Source organism: Apteryx rowi, unplaced genomic scaffold (assembly GCF_003343035.1).
Source record: "Apteryx rowi isolate R43461 unplaced genomic scaffold, aptRow1 scaffold_1222, whole genome shotgun sequence".
NCBI lineage: Eukaryota > Metazoa > Chordata > Aves > Apterygiformes > Apterygidae > Apteryx > Apteryx rowi.
In genome coordinates this window covers 77967-101632 of record NW_020447445.1, presented here as the reverse complement: position 1 = coordinate 101632, position 23666 = coordinate 77967, and the positions used below count along the sequence as shown (strand labels likewise).

The following is a 23666-nucleotide window of genomic DNA, read 5'->3' as shown; positions in this document are numbered from 1 at the left end:
TCAAAGAGGTTCAGATTAGGAAAAAGGGTGGGAATGGAAAGAATGGAAAAATAGGTAAACAGATCTAGAAAAATACATTTTATTAGATGTTCTTTCATTTCAATGCATTTAGCTGACGGAAGAAGTAGTGGTAAAGGGAAGGGAGCAAGGAAATAAGGTAAAATATAGCATCTAAATGGTGAATTGTTAAGAAAAAAAAAAAAGCCTTATGTCCTTGTGACAGAATATACATAGCACTAATCCATAGTAGAAAGATCAAAGGGGATTTCCACGTACTCCATTGTGGCACATCCAGGATCTCTTAGACTTCTCCAGTGATTGAGGCAATCCATGGCTAGTGAATGATACACACTTCTGTTGCTTTTGTAAACTGTCCACAGGATATTATTCATCAAATAGCAAACTTACTGTAATAATGAGAATTCTGTGGGCTTGATCCAAACCCCACCAAAATCAATGGGAGTAATTCAAACAGAAATTTGCTTTCATCATTTTTTGAAAGTATTATTTCCTGAAAAAGGCAGTGGTAGATTTTTTCTTTAAAGAAAATTTTGAGTTGTATTATTATTATTATTAATAGGATTATATAGACAGATACATTTCTAACTTCATTTTTTTAATTGTACACTTCTAAAATTTCATGTGGAAATCCTATGATTTTTAAGGTTTATGAATGTATAGAAATATGTGTGTACAAACAAATATTTGTGACTGTGTATGTTCATGCCTAGAATGACAGAATATTTGTTCTGCCACTGGTACAGAATATTGCAATCCTTGTGTCAAATATTCTGGTTTCTTTACAACATGGCTCATTATTAATATACAGATCAGATAACCTCAAAGGGTAAAGAAAGCAACATCAAGCAATTTCTCAAATACTGACAAAGCAAAGATTTTTTTTGTTTGCTTTTAATATTTTATTATTTTTAGTTAGTACACTTCCTTGATTGTATAGCCACTCTGTTATAATTGTTTCATGGATATTAACTGTGCATTTACTAGTACTCTATTACAATAACTAGGATCTGTCAGAGCTTATTAGTGAATAAGATAATTTCTATGGAATTCTTAAGTATAATTTTGAATATATATGGCTCAGTTTTAAAAGAGAGAGCGAGACAGAGCCATATACGTTTTTCCTTTTATTTTTGCTAAAACAAAAACAATACACATAACTGATTTTTGTATAGCATTTGGAATATTATATCTCCACTTTCTTATTAATTCAGTTGCAATCTATAACATTTGTTCAATTACTATTAATTTATGGTTTATGTTTGTTTCCTAATGTTCAGTTATCTGTTATGTGGTAACAATACCCAATATTAAACTAGGCATGGTGCTCATATTTCAATTTACAGTAATCTAATTTGAGCAACAGTCTCCTTTTTAGCCCATTCCTAGGACTCCATGATGAAAATGACCCCAATCCTTTGCCATTTTTTTTTTTCTCCAAACAAAGGAACAGGCGATTAAAACTTACCTGTCAGAGAAGACACCATGATGAAAAGTGGTTTTCCAAGGGCGAGGCTTATCCCTTGCACTCCAGGTGTACGCACCCCTAATAAATTTTAAACAGGGACAAATAACCTGAAAGGAATACAGAGACATTGTCCAAGCATGAATGGATGGGGCTACTAAGGCCCCTCTGGAGTTTATTCTGGTGAGGGATGTCGAGGACAACAAGAAGGGCATGAGTAAATCAGCATAAATACATCAGTAACAAAGAGAAGATTCAGGGAAATTTTGGCCTGATGCTGAGTGGGGCAGGGGCCCTCATGACAACGGATGAAGAAAAAGCTGAGGCACTGAATACCTTCTTCACCTTAGTCTTTACTGGTAAGACCAGCCCTCAGGAATCCCAGACCCTGGAGGCAAGAGAGAAAGTCTGGAGAAAGGAAGACTTTCCCTTGGTCAAGGAGGATCGGGTTAGAGATCATTTAGGCAAACTTGACACCTACAAATCCATGGGCCCTGATGGGATGCATCCACGAGTGCTGAGGGAACTGGCAAACGTCATTGCTAGGCCACTCTCAATCATCTCTGAAAGGACATGGTGATCAGGAGAGGTGCCTGAAGACTGGAAGAAAGCCAGTGTCACCCCAGTCTTCAAAAAGGGCAAGAAGGAGGACCCAGGAAACTACAGGCCAGTCAGCCTCACCTGCATCCCTGGAAAGGTGATGGAGCAGCTCATTTGGGATATTTCCAAGCACAAGAAAGTGACCAGGAGCAGTCAGCGTAGATTCACCAAGGGGAAATCAGGCTTAACCAATCTGATAGCCTTCTACAATGGGATGCCTAACTGGGTAGTTGAGGGGAGAGCAGTGGATATTGTTTACCTTGACTTCAGCCAGGCTTTTGACACCGTCTCCCAGAACATCCTCATAGACAAGCTCAGAAAGTGTGGGCTAGATGAGGGGACAGTGAGGTGGATTGGGAACTGGCTGAATGGCAGGGCTCAGAGGGTTGTGATCAGTGGTGCAGAGTCTAGTTGGAGGCCTGTAGCTAGCGGTGTCCCCCAGGGGTCAGTCCTGGGTCCAGTCTTGTTCAACTTCTTCATCAATGACCTGGATGAAGGGACAGAGTGCACCCTCAGCAAGTTTGCCGATGATCCAAAACTGGGAGGAGTGGCTGATACCCCAGAGGGCTGTGCTGCCATTCCGAGGGAACTCAACAGGCTGGAGAGGTGAGCAGAGAGGAACCTCATGAAGTTCAACAAAGGCAAGTGCAAGGTCCTKCACCTAGGAGGAATAACCCCATGCACCAGAACAGGCTGGGGGATGACCTGTTGGAAAGCAGCTGTGCGGAGAAGGACCTGGGATTCCTGGTGGACCACTAGTTGATCATGAGCCAGCAACGTGTCCTTGTGGCCAAGAAGGCCAATGGCATCCTGGGCTGCCAGTAGGTCGAGAGAGGTGATCCTCCCCCTCTCCTCAGCCCTGGTGAGGCCCCAGCTGGAGTACTCTTAGTAGTTCTGGGCTCCCCAGTACAAGAGAGACATGGCACTACTGGAGCAAGTCCAGCGGAGGGCTACGAAGATGATTAGGGCACTGGAGCATCTCTCTCCTCTGAGGAAAGGCTGAGAGAGCTGGGCCTGTTTAGCCTGGAGAAGAGAAGACTGAGGGGGCATCTTATCAATGTCTACAAATATCTTAAGGGAGAGTGAGCAGAGGATGTGGCCAGACTCTTTTCAGTGGTGCCCTGCGACAGGACAAGGCGCAACGGCACAAACTGAAACACAAGAAGTTCCATGTGAATATGAGGAAAATCTTCTTCACTGTGAGGGTGACAGAGCACTGGAAGAGGTTGCCCAGAGAGGTTGTGGAGTCTCCTTCTCTGGAGATATTCAAAACCYGCCTGGAGGCGATCCTGTGCAAYGTGCTTTAGGTGACCCTGCTTGAGCAGGGGGGTTGGCCTAGATGATCTCCAGAGGTCCCTTCCAACCTCAACCATTCTGTGATTCTGTGCAAACTGACTGCAAAAGGTGTCATCCTTTGCTTTCAAAGTAATACACAATGATAGCACTAAGCAGGCCAGTAAAATATGACATTTTAAAACATTTAAACATTTCAGTTTCTAACAGTTACTGCTCCAGGACTTTAATATAAAGTGTATGTATTAAAGGATAATATCTTTACCTGCAAAAAGTATCTTTGAAGTATAAGGKTTTTTTTCCCATTGTTCTAAGCTTATACCGCAATTTGTATATGCTTTCATTAAAGGTAGAAATAAAAAATATTTGCTTTAGTTTTGTAGCAAAATTTTTTGCTATCTTCAAAAACTTTCAATATCTGAAGGCTTATGAAAGACGTGACAGGTCTTAGACATCTGTTTTTTGAAATGTAGTGATATATTTTAAAGTATGTTTTTTTATGTTCACTGAATATTCATAATAAACCAGAGGATTAGATTCTTTAGCTTCGTTAAAAAAAAAATAAAATAAAAATGCAGCAACAGATGGATAGTATAAATCACGTACATTCTGTTAGGCCATGTGATGAAAAGCTCATCTCCACACATGCAAAGGAGCACAGAGAGACAACAGCAGAAGGAGGAACACAATACCTGGCCCTGGCTACTCCCAGGCCCATCACAGGAGAGACACCAGCCCATGAGGGCTCAACAGCAGAGCCCCTGCCCYGGCCCCCTGAGGCGTCCCAGGAGCCCCCAGCTCCAGGGCTGGGGGAGACTCTCGTCCTGTGCCAGCTGTGGGAGAGGCTCCCTGGGTGCACGGATGGGGACACCACCGGCAGGTGCGYGGCCCGGATGGAAGAGGGGATAAAAGGGTGACCAGGTGCTGGTCAGTATGCCGGCCCGGCCATGCCCTGCGCTCGATCAGTGCCTGCATCCTGTCTGCTCACTAACCCCAATTCTGACCGGTCTCCTGGGCAAGGGGCTCTCGTCCGTGTGCAGGGGGGGTCTGCGTGCTGGCCCCGGGGGGGCACTGCGGTCACAGGCATGAGCCCAGGGCACCGGGAATGACCGGAACATGTGAGGGTATGCAATTTGATGTGTGATTGCTAGTGATCCAACTGCCAGAAAAAGCATAGGGTCTGGGGGTCAACTGAGAGAGCCACTTGTGTGTGTGCGCGCGTGTGTGTGCATGCGTGCATGCGTGCACAGGAGGCAATGGTGGGGAGCAAGGATCCAGAATCAGCAACAGGATTCACGGTGTGCCTGATCCCTGTTGCTGGGGTATCCACAATATGTGTGGGAGGGTGTGGGTGTGCATGTGCACGTGTGCACATGTGTGTGTGTGTGTGTGGGKGTGTGTGTGTATGCATGTGAGTGAAGGGGCTGCACCAGCAACTGGAGTGGTGTAGTGAATGATGGCACGGACTCAAGAAGTGGTGCATCTTGAGACGTTTATTATTTGTTTCTGAGCATATTTATACTAAGAAGTTTGCTGCTTCAGTGGTTTTACAGATATATACTGTTCACGTCACAGATACGCTTCGCTAAGCCAATCACCGTGCTGATCACGCTCCTGCTCATGCACAAGCTAGCCAATCGTCATGCTGATCACGCGTGATCATGCCTTGTACCTTGCTACTTGCTTCTCTTTTCCCATACGCTTTGCTGCTTGTAACTTCTCACCAGTTTAACCCTGTCATGACCCTCCACAGAGTGGGGCTGCAGCCTCAGGGGCTCGTGTGTCCAGTGCCAGCAACTGGGGAGACTGGAGATCCAGGGCCAGCTACTGATTGGACTGGGTGCCCAAGTCAAGCTACCGGAGGGTTTCCCCTTGTACATACGTATATACATGTCCCACTAATGGACCTTCCTCCTGATCAGCCAGAGAGGGGAGCAGGATGAGGCCGCTGGTGCTGTCTGTGTCTGTGTGAGTGCTGAGTGTGTCTGTCCATGCTGATCTGTGCAGCCGGCTGTGTATATATGTATATATATGTTGCATACGTGTGCTGGTGTGTGTGCCTGCTGGGAATACATGCTCAGCCTCGCTGCTGGTCGGACCTGGGGGCATGGAGCTGCAGCAGCCGCGCCTCTATCAGGCCACTGGATTTGGCAATTTGCTAACACATTCCTGAAGAATAACTGATAGAACCTAATTCAGATCATACCCGGTTTCAATGAAAGTCTGTTAAGATGCAATGAAATTCTTCATAAGCTTTCAGAAAATCTTTTTTTGTATATGCATCTAGTGTGTTGATAGAGAAAGTAATGACATTTAATAAAGTGCATCAGAAACTGCCTGAAGAACAGAGGCTCTAGACAACAAAATATGATTTTGAGTAGGCTTTTAATTTTCTGAGGATGCAGATGTGCAGCCCAGAAAGTGCAGAAGTTTATAGTGATAGACAGCCTCTTTATTAAGCATCTTTTAACTATGGGAGAGAAAACTGAATTCAAATAATGAAAGGGTAATTTTAATTCTAATGAAAAATGGACATAACTTCTAAACATTTAGATGTGAAAAGTCTCTGAACCATGTGGAATTTTATTAAAAAAAAAACAAAAATGGTACTGGAAATAAAGAAAAAAAAMCATGCTGATACATTTATATTAAATAATGCAAATAATTTTGCTTCATAATGTAGTAGCACAATTTAAAATTCTCATGGCATTTAATAAAACAACATTATTCATTCTGGAAATTTCAAAGCATTATATATCAGTTGTGCAGTTTGTTTTCTACAGTCATTTGAAAAACACCATCTAAATATATGAAGAATATGGGCCTGTGATAGCTTTAGTAGTAAAAGCAATGTCAGTAAAAAGGAGGGAAAAGGGAAAAGGTTAAAACTGAGAAAGGACATCTTTTACTGAAGGAGTAAAGATTTCATATATAAATTTGAAAGGACATTTTGATAATTTACTGATGTATGAAAGCTTCCTGCCTGGAAGTTATTCAGTTTAGAACAACAATATCTGTTTTGTCATCAATATCAAGTAAGATGAAAAGGATCTACTTGGATATTTTCTTCTTATGTGTTGCAACACCTAAATTTTAAGTCCCTGGCTCCACAAATCAGTTTAGAATATTAGAGGTCTATGCTCTCCATTCAGTCAGCAGAGAGATTTAGAGGCATTTGACATTCAAAAGGCAACCTCCAAATTTCCTACTCTCAGCATTAATGTTGTGTCAGGGTTATGGTGTCCCCTCAAAAAATGGATCTTGGAGGTCTTTTCTGAAGATAATTGCCTAAGTAAATGTGACTCACCAAATTTAAAAGCACAGTGGGAGAGGAGTCATGAACTGATTTTTGCATGATAGCTTCCTGTCATTGTGTGATTCTCCAATAATCCTTCTATGAATAGAAAAACAGAGAATAAGTTCTCCTCACCATGAATTCAAGTTCTTCTTTCCCACTTTACAGATCATTACTTCTACAACAAATTGAGACATCACATTTTCTGAAATAGAGAGAAAAAACCTTTTCCACTTATCTGAACAGAGGAGAAAATTGGTAAGAAGAAAATTATGGAAACAAGAGAGGGATAAGAAAAACTGTCCTTCTCAAAAAAAAAAAAAAAAAAAAAAAAAAAAAAAAAAAAAAAAAAAACAAAAAAACCCCCAACCTTTTCCTGACTGACTTTTCTTCTGTGTAGATGAATAAGAAATACATTGATACATTGGTGATGACAAGAGAGCTGTTTTAGACTCTGACTAATCCACTTTGCCAATAAATATTCCTCAACAAAGTACAGTATGTTTTATGTTACTATGGCTTCACACTCTATCCTACCCATAGGATATTCCTCAGCTTCTTCAGAAACACTGCAGTATAGATGAAGTTCTCTCATTTTAGCGGTGTGAATGTGTCCATACCTTGATCAAGACAGCACGTATTGGTGGATATGGCTGATTAGGTGCATTAAACATGGACTAAAATAGTGTTGTATAAGGGATACAAATCTGAAGGTCTTTGACCATTTGGGATTAGAGAGGTATTTCATCTATTTATTTTACAACAGTTTCCTCGACTGATCCGCAGGGACTGTAAGGGCCTTCAGCATTAATGGTGAGCACCAAGACCTGCCCTAGGATTATACCCCTAAAAAAGTGTGAAGAACCCATGACTGTATATCTTGAGAGGGAAAAGATGTTACAGTGGATATTTTCTTTTGTTATTTCCCACTGGGTATTCCTAAAGACAGGATATTTCAGAAAACAGTTCAAGTGAACTACTAACTAGTCTTGATCCAATATGTCAGTTCCTGTGTTTCTAAAATGCCATGAGGAAACTGTAATTTTATGTGGACCACACTTTTTTGTGCAGAAGTAGATTTAGAAATTTTGTTAAAATTAAAACATATCACATACTGTTTTTTCTCTATACAAAATGAATTTATTTAATTAATATTTGTAAATATTAATTTTAATATTTCTATATATGCACATACATGCATATTTTATTTCTATTTATTTTGCATATATTAATTTTAGTATTTACAGTTCAGTATTAATATTTCTAATTTCCTTTCCTCTGTGAAAGGAAGCTGGAAAGGTGTGGTGAATTTCTGGAACTTTTTTTGCTCAGTATGACCTTGAGCTTAGTATATATACATCATTTTGCTGCAGGAAATGATGATGATGATGGTGATAAYCTGTTTTTCACTTTCCTAGCTGAGATGGGAATAGAAAGCGAAAGTAAGCATTATTTTATTGGGAGGGCCAATTTAAGGCATTATTCATTTGAGTTCAGGACTAAAAAAGGGGACAACCACAGTCCTGTTTTTCTTTAGTTTCAGTATTAGGAGCTCCCACACCACCATAGCACAAATAATCTAGAAAAGCATAATGTTATTTTTTCTGCCTATCATCTTCAAAAACTCACTTGACATATGAGACATCTAGCCCATACCTTTCTAAAGCAGTCTCTTTTTGATGTAGACTCCTATGGCATTCCTAAAAGCAAATTCATGAAGATTATTAAATAGCGCTGATCTCACCCTAAATGCTTTATTCTAATGGAATTATTTATTAAATGTGCATGATAATTAATATTTGCAGGCCTGAGTCAAGATTTAGCAAAAGCTACAATATGGCTCATTCTATCAAGCTCTTCTATACATCCAGTTAATTTTCCTGAAAGATTCAGAAGTTCTATGTTTATGTAGATAGTTATATGAGTATTATTTTAATAAATCTTTAGAATGTTAATATTAAAATGATTTGGAAATAATATATATCATTTGGAAATGATATATCCTGTGTCAAGTAATTAAAAAATGGATGCTGGATTACCTGAAAAATGCATTCATTCATCTGAAGTGTAATTTACATTTAAATAGGTAAGATAAAGTGCTAAGGACAAGCCAATTGTTTGTTTTAGTACTGAGTCTAGCATCAGCAAATCAGACTATTAATGACTAGATTTTCTGCACCAGTAAACAACCTCTTTAGGACAATATTAACCATTCACTGAAAGAGAAGGAATAAAAACAAAGAAGAAAAGGACACTGAATATGAATCCATATGACATTATTTGCATGCAGTAAATGACCTTTGCAGAACATATTCCTATTTTCTGCAGAAATCTCTTGAGATTTCTTCTAGCAAAACTTGTATATACTTAATAGCAAAAAAAAATGCTTACCCAGGAACAGTAACCACTGAATAATCACACACTACGCATTTCAAGTAAGGATAAAAATTGCAGCCCACCTGTAATGGGTATATCTCAGTTAGACAAATGATTGAAAAATAAACTTAACAAAATCAAATTTAGCCAAAGTGCTTTAAAATTAGTACCCTTTAAAGTTAAATTTTTAGTGTAAGAGAGGCTGGTTTGATATCTTGAAAGATATCAAACATGGTTTGTTTCATTCAGACACAGCACAATCAAGAACAAGATGCCTAGTGCTACTCAGTATGTGGTTTAAAGCAAGACATGAGACTTATTTAACTTTAGCTTCTGGATATCTCTCAGAAATTCTACTAGAAAAAAATGTTATTCTAGAATAAAAAATGTGCTCCATGCTAATCTTCATGATACTATCAGTATTGTGATGGCAGTGAAATTGAAATCGTTAGGATAAAAGAGTTTAAAAGAAATTTGAGGAAATGACATTTTATTATTACTATTATTATTATTATTATTATYATCATCATCATCATTATTAGCCCTAGATCCAGCAGAATTCATAAGCTAACATTTTTCACTTCATAACAATTGAATAGTTAAATGACAGTCTGTCTAATGTGTATTGAGCTTTTTTTTCTTTTTTTTTTTCCAAATGACAAATTTTATTTAAAAATGGAATAGGATGTGACATGAATAATCGTATAATTACCTTGAAAAGGCAGGATGCTTAAAAAATAAGTTATCTTTTCTAAATGGTATCATCTGCTGTAATAAAAGATAACAGCATCCCACAGAAATATATTTTTCTTATGTCCTTTGGCCACCATGGCTTCATTGGGCAATGAAGTTTATGGAAATTTGGTAGCAGGTGAAATGGGTCAGAAGTGATCAAGAGAGGAATGAAGCTGTGGCCTATTTTCCAAATTCCTATGTGCTCTGCCTCCTCTTCTATTAGAGGAAAATTAGCTCAGGTCATATTCAGATTGTATCTTGCTTAAAGTTGTAGAATTGTTACTGTAATTGGGTTTTGGAGTTACCATCTTGATTCTGAGTACTGCCCATGTCTAGATCCTGTACCAAAACAGCATAAAGATGTGCATCAGCCACCCCCAGCAATATATATATTTTTTTTCCCCAGGGAAGGGAAACTTCACATATACAAGGTGGAAGCAAGCCACAGTGTGAGCAGGACCCATTGCTCAGCCTGTCATTGTCAGTGTTATCATGCATCAACCTTACCAAAGTCAAAGCTTTTCTAAAGAAAGCTTTTTTTTTTTCTTTTTTTTTTTCTTGTGCAGATAAAAAGCCCTTTAACCCTGGGCCCCTTTCCCCAGCCACTCCTTGCATTTTGTAGGCACATGTCCCATAACCCCACTCTTTTACTGAGATCTTCCTGTCCTAAAGGCTCTTTTTTCCCCTTGCCAGGTTGCTGGCCAGAGAGAGCAGGAGCTGAAGCCTTGCTCTCATAGCATTGGCAATACCACCACAGACCACCTGCACACATGACACTGTGACATCTTGACATGCAGTTTGAGATGATGTTTGGTCTAGTTCTTGCTTATTCCTAACTTTCCATTTTTGTAACTTCAGTGACTTCAGATGGTATAATGTATTTTAACATTGAAACAGCTCAGCATCAAACCCACTTAGGTCACTCCGCTGAAATGAGTATTAATGTACAATATAATATATTCACTTGTGAACTGTGGGAAATAATACCACTCTCAGTAAAATAAACAAAAAGATCTAATAAGAGAAGACTCTTTCATCTTTAATTTACAAGACCTTTAGTCAGAAATTTTATTTCAAATATTATTTTGTTTAATGTTTGCAGAAGATACCCTTTAAACACTGTATGTACTGTCTATGCTAGAGAGAGGACGTAAGGGGTTCAAATTCAAAGTTTGGTATTAGAGCTTAATCACATGCCTTCTATTATTCCAAATTGTATACTGATTAATTCTTCACCATCTTGGGAAGGTTTAACCAAAAATGAATATGCTCACTGAATTCAATATAAAAGACATATCAACTTGCAAACTTGCATGGGCACTGGATTGCCATTGGCCTTCTTCTCCAAAGCTGTTGATGAATTAAATGAACAATAATGCAGTAGAAACCTGTAGAATTTAGTGTCATTTAGAATATAATCAACAATAATATGACTAAGTTTATACTGTAAATGAAGACATATTAAAATACCAAAGTAAATCCTTCCTGTCCCTCATGTTATGCACACAAATATTTTGGTTATTTTAACTGAGTTAGGCTTTTGCTATTGATGTTTTCAACTTTGAAATTAGATTATTCAGAATAGTACCTCCTGTGTATATCAAACATGAACATCAAATATAAGAAATGTGAGAACATCAAATATAAGAAATGTGATAACTACTGCCAGAGACATTAAATTTTGCCAAACATCTGATGAATTTTTTGGTAGTTGAAACCATCACTGCATGTGTATATGTCCATAGATCTTTCATAGACCATGTAAAACATTGAAGCTTCATCCAGGTTTTGAACTTGTAACATAGTGAACATGGTCCTGTATCACAGTAAAATGATTGTACTGTTGATGTCCACACCACTTACTAACAGCAGTAATCACTGTTTTAACATTACCTACATTTCAGTTCTTCTACTACACTTAGGAAAATGGTCTTGTTGTTGGAACAAGAATCATAATACACTAGTCTCCTTCCAAATCTGACTGAGTGTTAATTACATAGTGTAATCAGCCAATATAGAAATGGAGAACTTTGAGGACGAAGAAATTCATGGGAAAACTCAAGAACAGTCTGGAATCTCTTGATCTAGTATCTCCCAAATACCAATTTAGTACTCTAATCCCTAAACAACCATTCTGCTTGAAGACTTTGCCCTTCCTCTGTTTATCTTAAGGAAGAGTAGATCCATAAAGAAAAAGGATCTTTCAGTATTTACCTGTCTCTTACCAAGATTATGTCAGAAAGTTTTAATTTATGCCTACAAAGAACAACTAACGAATGGCAGCACAATAAAACTATTTATTATTATTGCAGTTGACACATTTTCAGGATATGTAATATATAATTTTTGAATACCAGAATGTTTTCCTAATAGTTTGTCTAGCTGAGATTCTGAAACAGAATTATGTCAATTACTTACTGTTTGTACTGAAGTTTTTCAGTCATGTAACTAGGGAACAGAAATGTGATTTAATTGTGATTTATTTATATGTGATCTAAATGAATCCCTTTTCTCTTCTCATACACAATTAACTACAAGTAACTAAAGTGAACCATTCATGAGCATTCCACATGACAGAAATCCAGTTTCTGAGAAACTGTCTGGAGAATGTCATTGATAAACAAATTTGAAGGGTTTTATTAGGAAATAATTTATAAATAGGGAAATAGGTGGCTACATCTTCAATGGTACTATTAACCATGAACAATTCAACCAGCACACCTCATTATCATGGATATTTTAAAATACTTCCATATATACAGAAGTAACAGAAGGCAGACACCGACAAATAAGTGTAAAAATACAAAATATGAACAGTTTCAAGAAAATTTTAAGAATTTCTATATAAGAAAAAAACTAGCTACTAGTGCTAAAAAAGGCCAAACACATTCTTTTTCATCATTTTTTCTACCTTATTGATACTATATAGTATCTGCTGTTTTGTTAGAAATTATGTGAAGAGAGTTCGTATTGCAGTATCATCTTTAGATAAGAAAAGAACACCGTGAAAAAATATATTAAAAAATCCACCAATTAGCATGTACAAACAGGTGGATGCATACCTTCACTATAAATCTTGAATCTTTCTCAGTAATAAGCTTCTCAAAGAGAAACACAGAGGGTATATCTCTTCTCACCTAGCTTGTTTCACACAGAGTTCAGTTGCTGAATTGTCTTTACAGGTCTCTTATTACTTCATTACAGTCTGAAATCACATTGCCATCTGTTGTATAATCTGGATATGTATTGATGTGGTTGGACACCATATCTGGAAATTCATACTGAAAAAATTAAAAATCTTAATTAAAAATGAATTCAGCCATTGATTTAGTATACTATGGTGTGAAAAAAGCACAACAAAGCAAAACATAAAACCTCCATAATTTAGGATTGAAGCATTTTTACCTATGACAAGATTTATATATATCCAGTGGAGAAGCAAATGCTTCTGCAAAGTTCTCTGAATTATGTTTCTTAATACTCCACTTTTGCCACTTCTGTAAAACCCCATCAGTCTCCAGGAAACTGCATGTTACATCACAGTTTATTCCAGGATTCCACTAGCTGTGTCTGAGATTTCAAACAGCACATATTTATTTTACAATATATAAAGTCAACATATTGCTAGCACAGGCAATCCAGCAGAGTACACATAAGCCCGTTCTCACCAGGATGTGAATACAGCCAAACAAAACAATTTGAATGCTACCACAGTGTTTCTAATACTCTAGTCCACAACAACTGAAATTAAAATTCATCAAATAATAAGGCCAGCTGCTATGAAATTTAAGTAAGTCTTTGTTGACATCAGTGAAGATATTTGATGTGAAAATTACCTCATTATCTACTGTAAATGCATGAAAATCATTTTGATTTTATGCTGAAAACAGTGTACTCTCATTTAGCATTACTGGGCACATCAACAAAAGCAGAATCAAGTAGCCCATTGAGCAAAGCAGTGCAATAGCTGTTGTGCACTTGTACAATCAAATATGCAAACTGAACTCCCCTTAATTATAGCTAGATAATATCTTCTGAGAAGCTGTGACCTCTCCTGTCTGAATGAAAATAAGGAACAACCTTTAGTGAGTATTTACTAGCTAGAAAATCGATACAGCTGCAACAACTAGTTGTGAAAAATTAAGGCTGTAGGCATTTGATACTAAAATATAAAGAGAGATTTCCTGGGGTGGAGTAGCATCATTACTATGACAGGCAGCAGCGCTAACAATGAAATAATAGGGAGAATAAGAAATATGAAATATAGTATTAAGCATAGCATTCTTTGAAAACTAATTCTTTGTTGTAATTATTGATACCTTATTTCAATGCCTTATTTCATCACTGGGGAAAAATGATTACAAAATAGCTAAGAAAGACACAAAGGCTTCTAAATAGCTAAATAAGCTAAATAAGGTGCATAGTTTTGTTTAATTTCTTTTCTCTGACTTAAGCATTTTAAGTACTTACTATCTCATGGTTTTGTTATCATGTCAGGGATTTTAGAACTGTCTACCATATTCTTAATTTTTGTGGTCCTCTCCAGTTTATTAGTGATCTCCTGCTTATTAGTGATCTCCAAATAGCTTAAAAAGAATAATACCAGAGTTCTGCTCTCCAGTATAAATTAATTGAAAGGTTAGTAATCTTGTACTGGTTTTATGCTAGCTGTGGTATTCATAGGGAAAGACTGCTTATTAAGAAGTCCATATTTTTAAGAATATATTTTTAAGAACTCCATATTTTTACAGAGCTAATAATTACTTGATCAATCACCTGTTGTTTCCTCCAAGTCAAACTGCTTTTCTTTCAGTCCGATTAAATTCATGATAGACAAATGATCGCCTTTCGTGCTCTAATACACCATTGATACTTAGTCAAAAGATTTAGAAGAATTAAAAAGAGCATATCTACCAAGCATGCTCTGGTAGTATCTTACTAGGAGAGGAAGGCAAAATTTACACCACTGCAGTGAAACTGATTCTAAATGGGTGAATTATATTCTATGTTTTCTGAAAGGAGTGTTCTGGCAACAGTTAATCAGATAGCAACTCCATGTAATTTTGAAGTTTCTATTCATACTTTGAGGACAGTATTTAATTCTGAGAACAGGCTCTTGGAATTTACAGATATCTTCCTTTTTTAATGGAAGCAATTGTCAGTTTTTGAGTAAGGTATAAAAATAACAAACAAGTTGTTTACTCAGAATTTTGTTAAGTCTAATCCCTGAGTAGGCTTGCTTCTGTTTTGGACTTCTGAAGTTGAGATCATTTTTGAAGTTGCCTTTTGCTTTTACTAGTAAAGAAAAAAATTTAAGAAGCTCAGACTTTTTGATTTTTTCCATTAACTTTCTGCTAAAGTGTCTGTATGCTGATAACAATAATAAATAGATTCCCACACTTATGTCATTTCTTACTCTAGTGTAATTCCACTGACTCTGTGGTGGTATTTCTGACTTCATATCTGAGACTATCTCATCAAACCAAAGGTAATTAAGTGCTTATAATAAAGTATGTAGAGGTAGTGACTGCAGATGACTTAACTTGGTTAAATACAAAGAATGCCAAAAAATTACTCCTTCCTAAGTTAGGAAGTTAGGCAAAGTTATTATGACTGCAACATAGCCAAGATTTTACATTTTTGTCCAGATATTCCTTTAAAAAATCCATAAAAATTACTGGACAAACATCTGCTGAATTTTGTGAAGTTCAGTCAAGGTCTACTTGATCAAAATAGAAACATGTCTTGTGAGAATTACTAATAAGCAGAATATAAAACATTTTTATTTTGATGGAATAGTAATATTGTTGTCATGTTTACATAACAATCTCTTTTGAATGCTGCGTTAAACTGGAGACATTAACTTGGAGGCATTAACTTTAGAAAAATAGAGGTCCCATGGTAGCATATCCCACATTCCCTTTCTTATTTCTCCTAAAATAAATTTCTATCACACAGTCAAAATCTACATCCTAATCTTGTTCGTTGTTACATTCTTTCTTTATCTTACATTTATTTTGAGAGGGAATATTGCATGAAAAATTTGAAATAAAGGACACCTAGTCTCAAACTTAAAACCAGTGTAGATTAAGTAATGAAAGACTGGTTCATTATTTTGGCAATATACATCTACTCAAGTCACTCTCCACAGGAAGTCAGAAAGGTTCCACATGCTTCACAGTTGGTAAAATGGTATACACCACTGAGCTTATCAAAATTTGCTGTGACTTGCTGCATTTTGGCACCAGAAATAATGACTATTCCCTCTGAGGGTGTGAGATTGATGAGTTGGGAAACAGATGAAGGAAGAAGGTGATCGGGAGTAGTCAGCAGGATTCACCAAGGGGAAATCAGGCTTAACCAATCTGATAGCCTTCTATGATGGAATGCCTGGCTGGGTAGATGAGGGGAGAGCAGTGGATGTTGTCTACCTAGACTTCAGCCAGGCTTTTGACACCGTCTCCCATAACATCCTCATAGGTAAGCTCAGAAAGTGTGGGCTCGATGAGAGGACAGTGAGGTGGATTGGGAACTGGCTGAATGGCAGAGCTCAGAGGGTTGTGATCAGCAGCGCAGAGTCTAGTTGGAGGCCTGTAGCTAGCGGTGTCCCCCAGGGGTCTGACTGGTCCAACAAGACTGGGTCCAGCCCTGTTCAACTTCTTCATCAATGACCTGGATGAAGGGACAGAGTGYACCCTCAGCAAGTTTGCYGATGATMCAAAACTGGGAGGAGTGGCTGATACSCCAGAGGGCTGTGCTGCCATTCAGAGAGACCTGGACAGGCTGGAGAAGTGGGCGGAGAGGAACCTCATGAAGTTCAACAAAGGCAAGTGCAGGGTCCTGCACCTAGGGAGGAATAACCCCATGCACCAGGACAGGTTGAGGGTTGACCTGCTGGAAAGCAGCTCTGCGGAGAAGGACCTGGGAGTGCTGGTGGACACCAAGTTRACCATGAGGCAGCAATGTGCCCTTGTGGCCAAGAAGGCCAATGGTATCCTGGGGTGCATCAGGAAGAGTGGTGCCAGCAGGTCGAGGGAGGTGATCCTCCCCCTCTMCTCAGCCCTGGTGAGACCACACCTGTGGAGTACTGCGTCCAGTTCTGGGCTCCCCARTACAAGAGGGATGTGGCACTACTGGAGCAAGTCCAGYGAAGGGCCACWAAGATGATTAGGGGACTGGAGCATCTCTCTTATGAGGAAAGGCTGAGAGAGCTKGGCCTGTTTAGCCTGGAGAAGAGAAGGCTGAGAGGAGATCTTATCAAYGTGTACAAGTATCTGAAGGGAGGGTGTHGAGAGGATGGRRCCAGACTCTTTTCAGTGGTGCCCAGCGACAGGACGTGAGGCAATGGGCACAAACTGAAACACAGGAAGTTCCATCTGAACATGAGAAAAAAAACCTCTTTACTGTGAGGGTGACAGAGCACTGGAACAGGTTGTCCAGAGAGGTTGTGGAGTCTCCTTCTCTGGAGATTTTCAAAACCCACCTGGACACGATCCTGTGCAACGTGTTGTAGGTGACCCTGCTTGAGCAGGGGGGTTGGCCTAGATGATCTCCAGAGGTCCCTTCCAACCTCAACCATTCTGTGATTCTGAGAACAGTCACAGAAAGCTAAGGAAGCTGAGAGTATAACTGTTGCAAGAAGGTAGGAACTAAAGCTTGGTTCTTTTGTTTTGCACTCTTCATAAATTAAATTATCTCACTGTAAATCTAAGGTAAACAAAGCATGCAATGAGAGTATAAAACTTGTCTTTGTTCCTTTGGAAATCTCTCCCTAAAATAGTTGGACATTTTATTTATACCACTTTCCTAATAGCGTAGTCTAACAAAATTAATCAGCTAATCAACTCATCAGTTCCATACCTGATAAATAGCAAACATGAATTGGGTTTATTTGTAAAGCATTGGAGGTGAAAATACCTATTTGTGTTCCTTCTCATGACAGTGACCTCTTGAATGAACAACAGTTACTAGTGGTTGGTGAAATATGGAATAGTATTGATAGATTAATGATGAGGAATCTATTCTTTCTTCTCATAGCAATTCTTGTCTGAAAAGCTTTTGGTAAATTAAAATTTTAGAAGTTTAGTTGGTATTCTTTGCTTTTTGTGAAGCCTTAGTAAACATACTGTACACAGTAGAGGTTGACATAGTATATAATTAGTATTACTTTTTCTGCTTTCTCTCTCTCATGATGACTGTAGCAAGATCAAAACTGAGAAGTGTTCAGAGGCAAGAAAGACCTACTTTGATGTGGAAAATAATCCAGGGAGGATACAGGCATGGGCACTGGAATGGAAAGATGTTGCTATAAAAGATCAAAAGAAATAGGCCCTGAAGAAAACTGGTTGAACAGTAATTGGATGTTTCCTACTGAAGGGTCTGATTAACGGCAGCAGAAGCAAAAATTTGCTTACTTAGAGCACTTTCCTTGTGAAGTTTACATACATACATATATACATATACATATAGAGAGGTATATATATATATATATACACACACACACACACACACATATATAAATGCATAAAGTTATTCCAGAGAATTCAAACATCATTTATGCCATAGTATAGAATAACTACACAGTAACTTGTTTTTTGGGTTTTTTTTTAAGCAAACAATAGATAGAGATCACATATTTCAAGACTCTGTTCCTTCAGAGGGTTCTAACAACTATGGTAAAAATGTACACTAAGTTCACCTAAATACTGAATTCATATGAATTCACAATTTTTTTTTAAATATAATGAGTGTTAAAAGACGGAGGGCTGCTACTGCAAATTTATCTTAACTCATGTACAAAAACTAGAGCAATCTAAAAGTATGAAAGACGACTGTTTTCATTAATAATAATTATGAGTGAATCTCTACTGAGATAAATGATTTTGCAGAAGGTCAGAATCGGAAAGGTTAGATACTCTGAACAGGCTCTTTGTAACAAGTAATATAACTACATACTTTTGTAATGTTTTTAACAATATGAAAATTGCATTCATATTTCCAATTATGTTTGCTCTGTGTTTTTAAAAACAGCTGAAAATAGAGGTTACTGAATTGTAATAGCAGCACTATTTTCAGGGCCTCTTTAAATAGCTGCATATTCCGTTCTCCCTACTTAGAATACAAAATGATCTATTTTAACCAGCTGCATTATACTGTAATCTGTATTGTCATAAATATTAGTGTATGTCATAGTATTTTTGATAATTCTTTGAAAGAAAATGCCTAGAGAAATAGTTTGTTTTTTCTTGCTTATATTAGCTTAGTTGCACATTATACAGTTTCCAAAAAGCAATCCAAACTTAACCGTAGCAATACTAACTCATTTCTCTCTCTGTCGTTTGCATGTGATACTACAATTGTGAATGTCAGCTTTTCTCACCTCACTCACAAATAACTTTTTTAGTGTTCTTTTACACTTCTATTATCAGTTGTTCTTTGTAAGATTATTATTAAAGGTATAAAATTATTACATTCTCCATGCTTAGAAAAGAAAAATAGAACAAGGAAGCAAGTCTTGCCTGAGCAGGAATCAGTGGGAGATCTATCCATTCCCTGACTTTGATTGAAACAGGGTTCTGCAGAGGATCATAATAGCTTAGATTGGAAGTATTCAGCTCTACTGTTGTCTCATCTAAGTGGAACAAAGTCCTACCTCTCTAGTATGTATAGACATATTCACAAAATAATTAACTTAAAAATGATTCTTAATAATTTGGTTTGCCAAATAAAGAATGACTATTTCAGTTACCTGTTGATTTTTTTTTTGAAATTTTAACAACATCTTGTCAGAATAAAGAGATTCAAATTCTTTTATATGGCTTTTTAACATACATTGACTGATCTATTCAGTGATTACAAATGATTATAAAAAGTTATCAACATTTTATATGTTTACCATAAGTTTACCACATTATCATTAATTGCTTATTTTTCTTTAAATACCTTTGTGAGTAAGGGATGTTACACAATTAGAGAAGGGAACCATGAAAGACTGAGTTTGTTTTCATTCCAGTGAGTTCCACTATCTGGAACTGCATTTTTCTCTTAGTTGCCTACAGATTGGGCCAAGTCAACTAGTCCCCTAATTTAAGTGTGTTACCCAGATTTCATAAGAAATTGGTGAGAATAATTTACACCCATTTCTCCCCCCAAACCCAGTCTAGAAGTCTATGTCACCTATCACTCTAAAAAGACTACTGGAGTCCCATGGTTGAAAGAAACAAAGAAAGAGCATCTATCTTCCTGCCTCCCCTTCATTCCTGACATTCTYATTTCCTGCACCTCTCTTCTTATTCTCCACTTCATTTTCCTCTTCATTTGTGACAGATGTTTGTTGAACTTTTTTTCTGAACAACCTCCAGAGTAGGGGACAGCATGTCTTCACCACACAAACTGGATGCAGGACTCTAAACAAGACAAAAACTGTCCAAAGGAGAGGAAAAGATATAATACTTAAGGTAAAATGTTCTACTCTTCTTTTTGCAACATCATGTCAGTTGTTGATCTAGGCTCAGAGTGTGATCACCAGTAGACATGAGATCCTTTTCTGAACTTGAAGTACTAAAGGAGTTGTTCCCCATTCTGTGTTTGTGTAAGAGCTTGCCCCTGTTCAAATGTAGACTCTAGCCACTGATGAATTCTATGAATTCTGTGGAAGACGGTGTCGAAAGCCTTGCTGAAGTCAAGGGAGACTACTTCCACTGCTCTCTTCTCATCTACCCAGCCAGTCATTCCATCATAGAAGGATATCAGGTTCATTAAGCATGATTTCCCTTTGGTGAAGCCATGCTGACTACTCCTGATCACATTCTTTTCCTCCGCATGCTTAGAGATGGCCTCCAGGATGAGCTGCTCCATCACCTTTCCAGGGATGCAGGTGAGGCTGACTGGCTTGTAGTTCCCTGGGTCCTCCTTCTTGCCCTTTTTGAAGACTGGGGTGACATTGGCTTTCTTCCAGTCCTCAGGCACCTCTCCTGTTCTCCATGACCTTTCAAAGATGATGGAGAGTGGCTTAGCAATAATGTCCGCCAGCTCCCTCAGCACTCGTGGGTGCATCCCATCGGGGCCCATGGATTTGTGGGTGTCAAGTTTGCCTCCAGGGTCTGGGGTTCCCGAGAGCTCGCCTGAGCAGTCAAGACTGAAGCAAAGAAGGCATTCAGTAACTCTGCCTTCTCTGTATCCTTCGTCACCAGGGCACCCCCCCCATTCAGCAAAGGGCCCACATTTTCCCTAGTCTTCCTTTTGCTACTGATGTATTTGAAGAAGCCCTTCTTGTTGTCCTTGACATCTCTTGCCAGATTTAATTCCAAATGGGCCTTAGCCTTCCTCGTCGCATGCCTGCATCCTCTGACAATGTTCCTATATTCCTCCCAAGCAGCGTGTCCCCATTTTTCACAGTCTGTATACTTCCTTCTTCTGGCTGAGTTTTGCCAGGAGCTCCTTGCTCATCTACGCCGGTCTCCTGCCCCCTTTGCTTGACTTCCTACTCTTAGGGATGCACCACTCTTGAGCTTGGAGGAAGCGACGCTTGAATACACTGCTGCACAAACTGCTGCCTCTGTTTGCTGCGCTCTGGGAGCTGCGTTCTAGGCCTGGCTCTTATATAGGCCTCTCCCTAGCACTGATTCACAGGATGCTTGACCCACCCTAACCAAGGGTTACCTGGATCAAAGGTAACCAACTCCCAACTCCCTCTGATCAGGGGCAACCAAGAGAGCTTGTTAGTGGCAGCTACACCTAGCTAGAGCTTCTCCCAGGAGAAGTTAAGGCCTCCTGTAGCTGTCCTTGCCTAGCTCCCTTTTCTATTAGCAGCAATCACCCTCTAGTTTCTCGGGGGTTCCAGAAAGCCCCCACAACTTCCAACAAGGTCCTCAAGTTCTAGTCAGAGCCCAGACACTGCTGTGCAAACTGCTGCATCTGTTCGCTGCGTCTGTTAGCTGTGCTCTGTATGTCTTTACAACCATAGCACAATTAATCCACACTTTGATTATGTACAACATATAATTGGGAGCCAACTGTAGCTCACTTTAATATGTTTTCTGGATTTTTTTTTCTAACTGTAATAGCAAAAAAAATCACACATGCTGAAACTACTTTTGACTTGTATTATATAATCAACACTAATATGTTCATCCTATCTGTCCTACCCAGCAGTTACTGTGTGTTTATAATTCAGTTGTTTTTAATTAATTCAGAGGAAAAAAATAATTTGTAATAGCAAAAATGACTCAGCTGGGTGTTGCTATTCTTTCAGCTCAGTTTTCTAATTGCTATGGTAGTAAAAAGAACCTATAGGATCAGTGGTCTGTATTCTTCCAATTGAAAAATAATAACAAAAAAAATCAATAATATTTTTAGCAAATATGGAGTTTTGTCAAAAATGAGAAGATTAATGGTTGCATAAGGACTCTGATGAAACTCCTAATGGAGAAGTTTAATTCCCTGGACTTTTTTTAATTTTGATGATATGATATATTTCATATGAATAACCTGAAAACATTTTATTTCTGGTTTAATATTTTTTAAAACATATTTTATGTGTATATGGCATTTACAATTGTATATCATCAAATATATTTGCCGTTCTGCTTCTGTTCCTCTTTTTCACAGTATTTCTCTTCAGTATTGTCACCAAAATCAGGAGAAAAACTTCTTAACACCAATGTAGCATTAAGAAGCAGGCATTCTCTTTATTACGGCACCGGGTGCACGGGGGATAGCTCCACCCAACGTGCACACCATGTGTCGCATCATCTAAAGTTTATATTGCTCCATCACATACATATACATTAAATTTCCCGGAATGATTATACATATTCATTCTATTTCCTAGAACTAATTACTACATTTACATAATCATTATGCATGCTGTCTGAGTCTCTGGGGGTCTTCTGTGGGGGTCTCTGGTGGTCTCTGGTGGTCCCTAGTGGTCTCTGAAGGGGTGCCACTCGGTGTCTTCCCATGAACTTTGCTCTACTTTTCCATACATGGTCTCAACTCTGCCCTCCCTTGTTTGAGAAAAGCTGTCTCGGTCCTAATCTTGGCTCCAACCGGCTTCTGCTGGTGTATCTGTACTTTCTCAGGACGTATCAGTCACAGCTGCACCTGTGTCCTTGGGTATGTTTGTCTGAGGCTCCTGTTGAGATTCCTTCTTGTCCGAGCTGGTAACAGTTCCCACAACACTCCCCTGCCTTTGAGACCCTATCTTGTCTGGGGCCTTTGGTAACACTGAGGTCCCTTCCGACCTCAACCATTCTGACATTCTGTGATTCTGTGATATGACACCTATAGAAAGGCACCAGATACCTACCTCATGTAGGGCTTTTGAATCACAGGCAGAGATTTTCAGAGTTGCCTGTTCTTTAATTAATTAGAGTCACTTTCTCTGAGCTAAGATTTATTTGTAGTCATTCCAATGTCATATTCAGCATTTAAAATGTAGTCATTTCTTTATGACCCAATGCTCTTTAGGAAAAGCAGCCTTGGAATAGATTAGCAAAGCATTTAGTTGTTTAAAAATAGATGCATATAGATGTTTACCATGATTTTAAAACCTGGAAAACTAGACTCTCATCTTCAAAGATATTCTGGCACCTGAATATCTCTGTAAATCTAAATCTCCTTTTATTTTTATGGAAACATATACAATGATTAGCACATTTGGAGAGCTATTTGAGATTCTGTTTTCTCCCTTAACTCCAACACCATAAAGAAACAAAGAGAGCTAATACCAGCAAGAAAGAAGGTAAAGTATACCTTACCATGTAATTACATTCCCTAGATGAATGAACAGATACAGAACTGGTTGTGGTTGTGGCTATTTTTGTTTTTCTAACTAATTTCTTAAAATATTCACTTTCTGCCTAAAGAGTAGGGCAAAGGTCT

At 38.3% G+C, this 23666-nt stretch overlaps 1 pseudogene; it reads left to right on the top strand.

Annotated features, from left to right (window-relative positions):
- The first annotated feature begins 1478 nt into the window (after window positions 1-1478).
- LOC112978529 lies at window positions 1479-1604 on the top strand (annotated as a pseudogene).
- Window positions 1605-23666: the final 22062 nt, after the last annotated feature.